Source organism: Protopterus annectens, chromosome 2.part1 (genome assembly GCF_019279795.1).
Source record: "Protopterus annectens isolate FY-2018-M chromosome 2.part1, PAN1.0, whole genome shotgun sequence".
NCBI lineage: Eukaryota > Metazoa > Chordata > Ceratodontiformes > Protopteridae > Protopterus > Protopterus annectens.
In genome coordinates, this window is record NC_056729.1 from 1690144076 (window position 1) to 1690156130 (window position 12055).

Here is a 12055-nt window from a genome sequence, read left to right on the forward strand (position 1 = left end):
GACAGATGAATGCTGTCCATGGGTAGTTAAAGGTGTGATTATTTACCTGGATATGAGTTTTTTAAAGGAGTAATGCAATCATTTATCTGAGAATAAGGAAAAATTGCAAAACAATTTGGGTGGCACAGTGGCACAGCAGATAGTGTTGTCACCGCCCAACAAGAAGTTCCCTGGTTCAAGTCTCAACTAAGGTGCCTTCTGTGTGGAGCCTGCATGCCTGCCCCATGTTTGTGTAGGTTTCATTCAGGTGGTCTGGTTTTCTTCTACATTCCAAATACATGTAGTAGATGGATTGGACACTCTAAATTTTCCCTAGGTGTAAGTGTGGTGTGGAAGAACCACAGTGGCAAGTCTAGCAACCAGGCAGTGTGATCTTTGGCTCTAGATATCTGTCACTGTTAAAGTGACATCCTAACCCCATGTGCAGACATGGAAAAAAAAGGGTTGTGGATGGATGGATGGACGGACACCTGTTTGAAATAAAATAAAAAAACTGATGTCTCATCTCTCCAGCCTTTGAGAAGACAGAATCAAACTAGCCATTCCCCAGCTTTTATAAGAGTTTGAAAATATTTGACAATCATTACTAATTAGCCTGTGTCATGGCCTTAAAGGTACAGTGATCTCAAAAATAATTTAATATTGTTTTACAAAAAAAAAGGCTGATTGCTCTTAGCCGATACATCTGATCTTTCAAAACCAAATATCTAACCCTCCTTCTGTAGCAAACACTGTTTTGTGTCACGCCTTAAATGGGGTGGGGGATGTTGCAATAAAATCATGAACTTAAAAGTACTGATCATGTGATTGTTTCAAATAAATGTCTTATAACAGGGTTTGCCAATGTCCACTCCTTATATTAACATATTCATAGGTTCATAGGTTCATAGGTTGGTACTAGGCTATCGGCCCTAGGGCATATGCAAGCCTAGCCATAACAATTCCCTGGATATTTCTTCCCACAATATTTACTTCTCTGGACCCCTGTCTAGCAGGGCGACTGACATGATCCCCGGGGTGAATTTCCTATCTCCCATCCAATCATCAAGGTTCCTTTTGAAGAGGTCCAATGAGGTGCTCTGCTTGACAGGTAAGGGCAGTCTGTTCCAGAGTATGGGGAGTCTCTGGATCAGGAACCTATCCCTCCAGCATGTTTTGTTCATTGTGATGACATGGTTTAGATCCCTGGAGTGTGTGGCTCTGAGGGATTGGGATTTCTTTAAGTGGAGCATGTCCAACAGCTCAGGGTTTGACATGGCCTTGTATGTTAAGCAGAGATCGCCTCTGAGTAGACGATATGCCACAGAGTATAGCTGGAGTTTTTTTAGACGGTCAGCATATGGCATCTGCTTTAGGTCTGTGGTTCTTTTGGTGAGGTATTGCTGTGGCCTTTCCAGCTGTTGCAGATGTCTTGTGAGGTACATACCAAACGGGGCATTATACTCTATAATGGGTCTAATGAGGGATGAGTACAGTGGGATAATGACCATCTTTTTTCTGGATGAAAAGCCCTTAGTGATGAGGTGCGCCGCATAGAAGGATTTTCTGACTGTTGTGGCGATGTGGTTATCAAAAGTGAGACCACTGTCCACCTGTGTCCCTTGGTTTCTCATCACACTTTCGATGTTTAGTGTCCTGCCACCTATGTGGTAATTCATGGGTACATGTTTTTTTCCAAAGGGGATAACTATACATTTCTTGGCATTAAGCTTGAGCCCATGGCTCTGGCACCAGGCATCTGTTTCTGTAAGGCCTTTTTGTAGAATATCCACATAATTTGGGGATTCAATAATGGCTCCCAGTTTGCAGTCATCTGCAAACTTTGTTAGCCAGAGTCCCTTAGTGTTGACCTGTACTTCAGAGAAGTAGATGCCAAACAAGAGTGTTCCCAGGACTGAACCCTGAGGTACTCCACTTGTCACTTGTCTGGAGCTGGATTTGGAGTCGGCTACTTTTATAGTCTGGGTTCTGTCAGTAAACCAGTTGGCAACCCATCGAGTGACATAGGGATTTATGCCCAGCTTAGTAAGTTTATCTATGATTCCAGAGTGGGGGATGGTGTCGAAGGCCTTGGCGAGGTCCAGATAGGCTGTGTGGACCACCTTACCCTTGTCCACAGCTCTGGAGACTGATTCGAAGAAGTCAATCATATTCAGGAGACAAGATCGGCCTTTCACAAACCCAAACTGGGTGGGGTCCAGTGTTTGAAGGTTGCCAATGTCTTTGTTTATAAGTTCCATGATAATGCATTCCATGCCCTTGCAGATCAGGCTTGTCAGACTGATGGGACGGTAGTTCCCAGGATCCAAGGTGGATCCTCCCTTGTGAAGCGGGATAACTGTAGCAGTGCACCACTCAGTGGGCACGAAGCCTGAGGTGAGGCTATGATTAAACATGACACTTAGGTGAGGTGCCAGTTCATTTTGTGTTCATGTAGTACACAGCCTGGGATGTCATCTGGTCCCATGGATGCTGTATTCTTAACTTTGGAGAATGCAGTTTCTACCTGTGTGGCTGTGATTATCGGAATTTGGCAATCTTTTGGTATTGAGATGGGCCCTTTAGGGAGTAAAAGGGGGGTGAAGCTGGCACTAAATCGATCTTCCAAGATATTGGCAATATCCTTGGGATCAGTATATTTAATGCCATTCTGTTGTAGCTCAGAGCAGATCTGAGCATTGCCATTTAGATTCTTGACATAACTATAGAATGCCTGTGTGGTTGTCTTTGGAATCCAAGATTGTTCTTCTTACTGACCTCTTAGTTTCTCCAATGTACATTTTTTATTGACTGCAGATTAAACCATATATGATTCTATCTGATGCACAAGAAAATCTATGATATATCTAAAACACATTTCTCTGAAACATAAATTATTCTCCATCCTGTAAGTACATATATGCTCTGCAATATTCACATGGTTCATTTCCTAGTTGTCATTGTACGCTTTTGGTTTATCTTTATGTTCATATGTTCATGGGTAGGTACTAGGCTATTGGCCCTAGGGCCTATATAACCCTAGCCAAAAGGTAACCTGGCTTTCGCCACCCAAGAAAATTATTTTCCTATGCCACTGTTGAGCAGAGCCACAGAAGTGATCCCCGGGGTGAATTTCCTATCTCCCATCCAATCATCAAGATTTTTCTTGAAGAGTGCTAATGAGGAGCTTTGTTTGATATAGATAGGTGGTTTGTTCCAGAGTATGGGAAGTCTCTGGGACAGGAATCTATCCCTCCAGCATGTTCTGCTTATTGTGGTGACAAGGTGTAGGTCCCTAGAGCGTGTAGCTCTGAGGGATTGGGATTTCTTTAAGTGGAGCATGTCTAACAGCTCTGGGTTTGACATAGCTTTGTGTGTTAGGCAGAGATCGCCTCTGAGTAGGCGATATGCCACAGAGTAATGCTGCAGTTTTTGAGATGGTCAGCATATGGCATATGTTTGAGGCCGGTAATCCTCTTTGTGAGGTATTTCTGTGACCTTTCCAGTTGTTGTAGATGTCTTGTGAGGTACATACCAAAGGGGCATTGTACTCTATAATGGGTCTAATGAGTGATGAGTACAGTGGGATAATGACCATCTTTTTCTGGATGAAAAGCCCTTTGTGATGAGGTGTGCCACATAGAAGGATTTCCTAACTACTGTGGTGATGTGATTATCAAAGGAGAGACCACTGTCCACCTGTGTTCCAAGGTCTCTTATCACACTTTCGGTGTTAAGTGTCCTACCACCTCTGTGGTAGTTCATGGGTACATGTTTTTACCAAAGGGATGACAATGCATTTCTTGGCATCGAGCTTGAGGCCATGGCTTTGACACCAGGCATCTATCTCTGTAAGGCCTTTTGTAGGATATCCACATCTTTTGGAGTTTTGATTATGGCTCCTAGTCTGCAGTCATCTGCAAACTTTGTTAGCCAAATACCTTCTGTGTTAACCTGTACTTCAGAGAGGTAGATACCAAACAGGAGAGGACCCAGGACTGAACCCTGTGGTACTCCACCTGTCACTGATCTGAAGTTGGATTTGGAGTCTGCTACTTTTACAGTGTGGGTTCTGTCAGTGAGCCAGTTGACAACCCATCTTGTGACATAGGGATTTATACCTAATTTAGTGAGTTTATCTATAATTCCAGAGTGGGGGATGGTGTCAAAAGTCTCGGCGAGATCAAGATAGGCTGTGTGAACCACCTTACCCTTGTCCACAGCTTTGGTGACTGCTTCAAGAAGTCTATCATATTCAGGAGACATGATCTGCCTTTTACAAATCTGAACTGGGTGGGGTCCTGAGTTTGGAGATTACCAATGTCATTGTTTATAAGTTCCATGATGATGCGTTCCATAGCCTTGCAGACCAGGCTTGTTAGGCTAATGGGACGGTAGTTTCCAGGGTCTGTGGTGGCTCCTCCCTTGTGGAGTGGGATAACTGTAGCAGTGCACCATTCAGTGGGCACATAGCCTGAGGTGAGGATATGATTGAACATGACACTTAGGTGAGGTGCCAGTTCATTTTGTGTTCATGTAGTACACAGCCTGGGATGTCATCTGGTCCCATGGATGCTGTATTCTTAACTTTGGAGAATGCAGTTTCTACCTGTGTGGCTGTGATTATCGGAATTTGGCAATCTTTTGGTATTGAGATGGGCCCTTTAGGGAGTAAAAGGGGTGAAGCTGGCACTAAATCGATCTTCCAAGATATTGGCAATATCCTTGGGATCAGTATATTTAATGCCATTCTGTTGTAGCTCAGAGCAGATCTGAGCATTGCCATTTAGATTCTTGACATAACTATAGAATGCCTGTGTGGTTGTCTTTGGAATCCAAGATTGTTCTTCTTACTGACCTCTTAGTTTCTCCAATGTACATTTTTTATTGACTGCAGATTAAACCATATATGATTCTATCTGATGCACAAGAAAATCTATGATATATCTAAACACATTTCTCTGAAACATAAATTATTCTCCATCCTGTAAGTACATATATGCTCTGCAATATTCACATGGTTCATTTCCTAGTTGTCATTGTACGCTTTTGGTTTATCTTTATGTTCATAGGTTCATGGGTAGGTACTAGGCTAATGGCCCTAGGGCCTATATAACCCTAGCCAAAAGGTAACCTGGCTTTTGCCACCCAAGAAAATTATTTTCCTATGCCACTGTCGAGCAGAGCCACAGAAGTGATCCCCAGGGTGAATTTCCTATCTCCCATCCAATCATCAAGATTTTTCTTGAAGAGTGCTAATGAGGAGCTTTGTTTGATATAGATAGGTGGTTTGTTCCAGAGTATGGGAAGTCTCTGGGACAGGAATCTATCCCTCCAGCATGTTCTGCTTATTGTGGTGACAAGGTGTAGGTCCCTAGAGCGTGTAGTTCATAGGGATTGGGATTTCTTTAAGTGGAGCATGTCTAAAAGCTCTGGGTTAGACATAGCTTTGTGTGTTAGGCAGAGATCGTCTCTGAGTAGGCGATATGCGACGGAGTAATGCTGCAGTTTTTTGAGATGGTCTGCGTAAGGCATATGTTTGAGGCCGGTAATCCTCTTTGTGAGGTATTTCTGTGGCCTTTCCAGTTGTTGTAGATGTCTTGTGAGGTACATACCAAAAGGGGCATTGTACTCTATAATGGGTCTAATGAGTGACGAGTAGAGGGGAACAGTGACCTCTTTTTTCCTGGATGAGAAACCTTTTGTGATGAGGTGTGCCACATAGAAGGATTTCCTAACTACTGTGGTAATGTGATTATCAAAGGAGAGACTACTGTCCACCTGTGTTCCAAGGTCTCTTATCACACTTTCGGTGTTAAGTAGACTACCACCTCTGTGGTAGTTCATGGGTACAGAGTTTTTACCAAAAGGGATGACAATGCATTTTTTGGCATCGAGCTTGAGGCCATGGCTTTGACACCAGGCATTTATCTCAGCGAGGCCCTTTTGTAGGATGTCCACATCTTTTGGAGTTTTGATTATGGCTCCTAGTCTGCAGTCATCTGCGAACTTCATTAGCCAAATACCTTCTGTATTAACCTGTACTTCAGAGAAGTAGATACCAAACAGGAGAGGACCCAGGACTGAACCCTGTGGTACTCCACTTGTCACTGGTCTGAAGTTGGATTTGGAGTCTGCTACTTTCACAGTGTGGGTTCTGTCAGTGAGCCAGTTGGCAACCCATCTTGTGACATAGGGATTTATACCTAGTTTAGTGAGTTTATCTATAATTCCAGAGTGGGGGATGGTGTCAAAAGCCTTGGCGAGATCTAGATAGACTGTGTGAACCACCTTACCCTTGTCTACGGCTTTGGTGACTGCTTCGAAGAAGTCTATCAGGTTTAGGAGACATGATCTGCCTTTTACAAATCTGAACTGGGTGGGGTCCTGAGTTTGGAGATTACCAATGTCATTGTTTATAAGTTCCATGATGATACGTTCCATAGCCTTGCAGACCAGGCTCGTTAGGCTAATGGGGCGGTAGTTTCCAGGGTCTGTGGTGGCTCCCCCTTTGTGGAGTGGGATATCCATCGCTGTGCACCATTCAGTGGGCACATAGCCTGAGGTGAGGATATGATTGAACATGGTACTTAGGTGGGGTGCAAGTACAAGTGTGGTGTACAAGTTTATTGGCTGTACTATAGTTCCACTTGAAAGTGAACAGGGAGAGATGTAGGTTGAAATTCCTTTAATTGTTCCTGTGAGAACAGTAAAGACCACTGTTTTTAACAATGTTTATCATTAATACAAATAATAGATTTAAAAATATATACTAACAACATGCACCTCAGTCCTGCCCACACAATTATATGTTACTGTCCTTAAAACATTTTCTGCTCTACTGTTACATGTAGCTTGATTGTAAAGTTTATCCAATGCCTGCTTAGCTGTTATTTGGTATAACACCCTCATATACAATTTCTTCATAATATATACCATTTAATTTTGAAAATGTGCTTTTAAAGAAAAAGAGTAAAGTCCTAAGTATTTGACTGTACCATTATGATTTCTATTAGCATGTAAAAAGTTAATTTATTTTCTCCCAAGGCATGACATAGTCTTATTGAAAGGAGTGTCAGTGGTGCAACAGGAAATACACTTGCTTTTGGTGCAGGAAGGCTAGGATATTGTAGGTTCTATTCCAACTCCAAGCATTTAAGCAGTCTACTTATACTGTGCTGATGAGGTCATAAGAAGAGTGAAACATGCATATCCACAGCTAGTGAGGTTTGGCTTTATTGGCCTGAATTTTTCTATTAACAGGTATAAAAAGAAAAAATGTCATGGGCATTCAGAACCTGATATCCTTAAGGGGTCATTTGCATATATCCCATTATCCTCTTTTGCCAGAGGTTTTAAGGAATCACGCAGTGGAAACTCTAGCTTGGCTTGGATTTTGTTTTCATTTTTACTAATAGTAGAAATAAAGGCATACGCTGGTTCCATGGAGACCATTTCTTTAAAAGCCTACTAAGATATACTATTGTATTTCATGCACCTAACTTAAATTAGGTTTTTTAGGGGCTTCTAGCTGTGTGACAGAAATTAATACATTATTCCTGCTGATGTCTCAGCATGTACTGTGTTAGGTGATAGATATAATCACAATATCACAGCTCAAGCAACTGATTGTGCATTTCACTGTTTACTACTCAGAAGGATAAGTTGCAGTTTCTAAAATTAAAAGGGGCTTTCCATGGTATAGAAATTACATTTGAATATACTGTGTTTCTAAAAAACAACACAGAAGGGACATTTGGACAATTAACGTATTTTCCAGCATACTGTACCATAACTGTTTCATTTTGTTTTCATTTTATTCTTATAATAATGTCATGAGACCCATTATGTAGTAATGGTTTACTTTTAAAAGGCAGCCTAATTATCTAAGTAACTTGTTCAAGGTGCAGCGTATTCATTTATTTATTCGCTTAATTAATTTACTTAATTAATTCCATTAGGCATGTTCTATTTTCAAGGGAGAGCAATGGTTATATTCATATCACTTGGAGAAATTTGGTTCAACTCATAAACTGAGAAGTGGTGGAATTTCAACACAGGCCTGAAAGTACATTATTAGGTATCTAATACTTTTCACCGTTAGGATATATTAACATATAGCTGAGATTGATTGCTAGGTTACTTTGCAAACAGGCACAAATTAACTTCTGTGGGATAGGAGCTTGTGGAGTAAAAAGAATGAGACTTCCACAACACTTAACACACACACACACACACACACACACACACACACACACACACACACACACACACGCATGCACGCACACACACACACACACGCACACACACACACACACACACACACACACACACACACACACACACACACACACACACACACACACACACACACACACACACACATGCACACGCACACGCACACACACACACACATGATGACAAGCAAAGCTGTTTTGTTGTGCAGAAGTTAAAAGGGTTGCCTCTTTTATTTGCCTTACTCGGTTGAAGTTGATTCTTTAAATAATATTCCACTGTTTGCCTTTTAGAACAACTGCCTGCTCATGCTCGCACTCCTGAAAGCACTTATACCTTCCTGCGAAGCCTAGGCAAGAAATCTGATTCACTTGTATATAACTTGTTTGATCACTTATATACTTGTATATGACTTGTTTGTAGATATACATATATATATATATATATATATATATATATATATATATATATATATATATATAAAAACAATAGGGGCTCATATACTCATTTCTTTGAGACAAACCTCTTGCTGTAATCTAAATATGGTTGAGTCGTACTTGTATTAATATGTTTTGGAGTTATACTTGGTTATGGTACTTTCTATTTTTTGTTACCTATGTTATCCTAATTGTTTTGTAATTGGAGCTTTTCTCCTCGGGTCTCCACTGAAAATGGGCTCCTGGCCCAGCTGTACCAACCCGGTTAACAAATGTCAAATAAATAAAAAGAAAATAAATAAGGAAGATTCAGAGGTAATGTTTTTAGTCTTATCCACTGCACATTTGGCAGCTGGATAATTGCACAACACCTTCTTCATCAAACTGTGGTTCTTTTCAAGTAAAAAGATAAGGAAGCTCAGTCAGGGATGGAGAAGTTACTACAAGAAAAGAAACATCCATACCCACAAGTTGCATCAACCCCAAGATTTACTTATAACTGACAGCAGGGAACAGGGGTGCAGCTCCCAACAAACAAAAGTTAAACTAAGTTTAGTTGTATGTAGCTTTCACTGCTGATTAGTTGAGTACTCCGTTAGAGTAAGAGGGTGTGACTGATATGTCCAAGCTCCATTAGAATAAGTGGCTGTGAATGATATGTCCAAGCTCCATTAGAATAAGAGGCTGAGAATGATATGTCCAAGCCCCATTAGAATAAGAGGGTATGAATGATATGTCCAAGCTCCATTAGAGTAAGAGGCTGTGAATGATATGTCCAAGATCCATTAGAATAAGAGGCTATGAATGATATGTCCAAGCTCCATTAGAATAAGAGGCTGTGAATGATATGTCCAAGCTCCGTTAGAGTAGGAGGCTGTGAATGATATGTCCAAGATCCGTTAGAATAAGAGGCTGTGAATATGTCCAAGCTCCATTAGAATAAGAGGCTGAGAATGACATGTCCAAGCTCCATTAGAATAAGAAGCTGTGAATGATATGTCCAAGATCTACACATTTAACTTCCTGACCCCACTACCATTATTTTAATTGGGACAGGGGGAGCATCAGATGAAGTCCCAGCTTCTGGAAGTTTGCAGATTCCCACTCTAGAATATCTTCTAAAAAGGAAAGTCTTTGCTTAGGACAGAATAACATTAATTAATATACTTCTGTTTGAAATGTTTCCATATATCTCCTCTTTGCTGTCACTCAAACACATACATATGCATTAGCAACGGATACACACAAAAAGTCGATAAAGTCCATTGACTGTGTGTTTATCTTTACAATACTTTCTGATGCCCAGTCAACCAAAAATAAGGAAACTAATCTTCCTCTTATGTTTTAACCATATGATGTTGATGTTCATGATGTCATCCCTTGATACCATGGTTGATTTGCTATCCACATCTGTGTCACTCAAATTTATCTCCTGAGGATAATCACTTTTCCTTTGGATAAAGATAAACTACCGCTCATTGGGAGCCACTTTAAGCATATGTAAGCTGTATATATTATTGGTATTTTCTAATTCACGTCTCAGCAGTGGGCATTCCAAATAATGGCCATTGCTTAGCAGTTTTTTTGTGAAATCTCAAACAGAAAACATGTTTACAGCTTGCTTCGAAACTGATGTTTTGTTCAGTGGCTGCTAAAAGCAATATTAAGATGTAAAAACACGGTTCTTCAAAATAGTCTTCCAGTAAGTAGAACCTTCATGTGATGTCATAATCCCTTGAAAATGTTTGCAGACATTTGTGAGTAAATTACTGTGAACCATTAACGTTATAATACTTTCCTTAGTCTCATAAGTGTAGCAAGTTTTAATCTTTTAACCTGACCTTTACAACAAGAGCCTTTGTGTAGAGTTTCTTAATATAGTGCCTGCTGTTTTTAGCTACAAGGTTACTGTTTACATGGCTAAACAGTGCTTTTAGCAGATTCAGAGCAAGATGCAAACGTTTACTATTTTAATTCTTGAGTTACCGTTATATTTAAAATGAATGCTACAAATCCTTGACAAAGTAGTCTTTTAAATACAAAAATGAAGGGCATACATATCATCTGCATGATTTTAGTCATTTTCAATATTTTCTGTCAAAATTTAAAAGCAGAAGTATACTTTCAGAGATATCTTATGCATGTGACATTTGATAAAGCAAAGTTTTTTGTTTTGTTTTGTGTGTGCTCTACTAAATAATAATTTGTGCAGTGAAAGAACTGGCTTTGACAGACGTTTCTTGCTCTTTGCTTTTATAATTTAACATGTTTATTTTTTCTTAAAGCTTTATTTATTACACTGTTTGACAGTTACTGTGGTTATGGGATCTGAAAGTCTGATCTTACTTTTCTTTGGTGTCTTCCAGAAAATGAATTTCTTAAGTAGAAGGTTACACCCTGATTTTGCACTCTAAGCCTGTGTATTACCACCAAGGAAATTTTGTTGTATATAAGCAGGAAAAATAATAACACTGGGTGTAGTCCACAAAAGCATATCCTCAATGAAAACAGTAGAAGCACTTTACAAAAACAAAAATCCTACCCCCAAAAAAACTATCTTCTGCATTCTCAGTAAAATTTTTATATGTGTAGTCAGTCACTGATATGTACCTTTTCTCAATAATCATGAAACCTTTTTGTTATAAGCTATTTAAACTGTGTATGTCTTCCTTTCACTGTGATATTATATGAAAATAAAGGCAGAAACATTCATTAAGCCCCTGCTGCATTTATACACACTATTGGAAATACACTTTTCTCAGTATGACTACTAACCTTAAGATACTAAAGAGGGAATCAACATTTTCTGGTAGAGAAGCACACCCTACCAAAGGAACAGCTTTGAAATTCTAAGGAATATGAATCTATTAATGGTGTTCTGTATTACTTTTCTGATAGTGTGGAAGATGTTTCCATCTTTTCTTCTTAATTCTGCATTTATTTTCAGTGCCTGTAAGAAGTCACATAATTCAGTTTAATACCAAAAGTTTAAGAAACATTCCCTGTGTAATTTAGATCCAGTTATCACACATACACACAAATATATCTGTATATCTATAACTATATATGTATTTATAGCTATGTATCTGGATTTCTTGGCATACGTCAATTTTACATTAAATCAGTTTTGTTGACACACATCAGTCAACAGCACAGATGGTCAATAGATGTGTGAGAATGACAGTCCCTGAGAATATGGCCTTTCCCTATGGATTGCACGATCTTGGAGTTAGTATAAATAGCAGGGGGTGTGGAGGTGCAGGGAGGTTTGCTCCCCTGTAAAAGACACTCTTTTCTGTTTTTGCATACTCTAAGTATAAGCCTCGGAGTATGCACATGTCAACATTTGTTTTCGATGTTAGGCATGTCAACATTTGTGTTGGTTGACTAGAAATAGTTGCTCC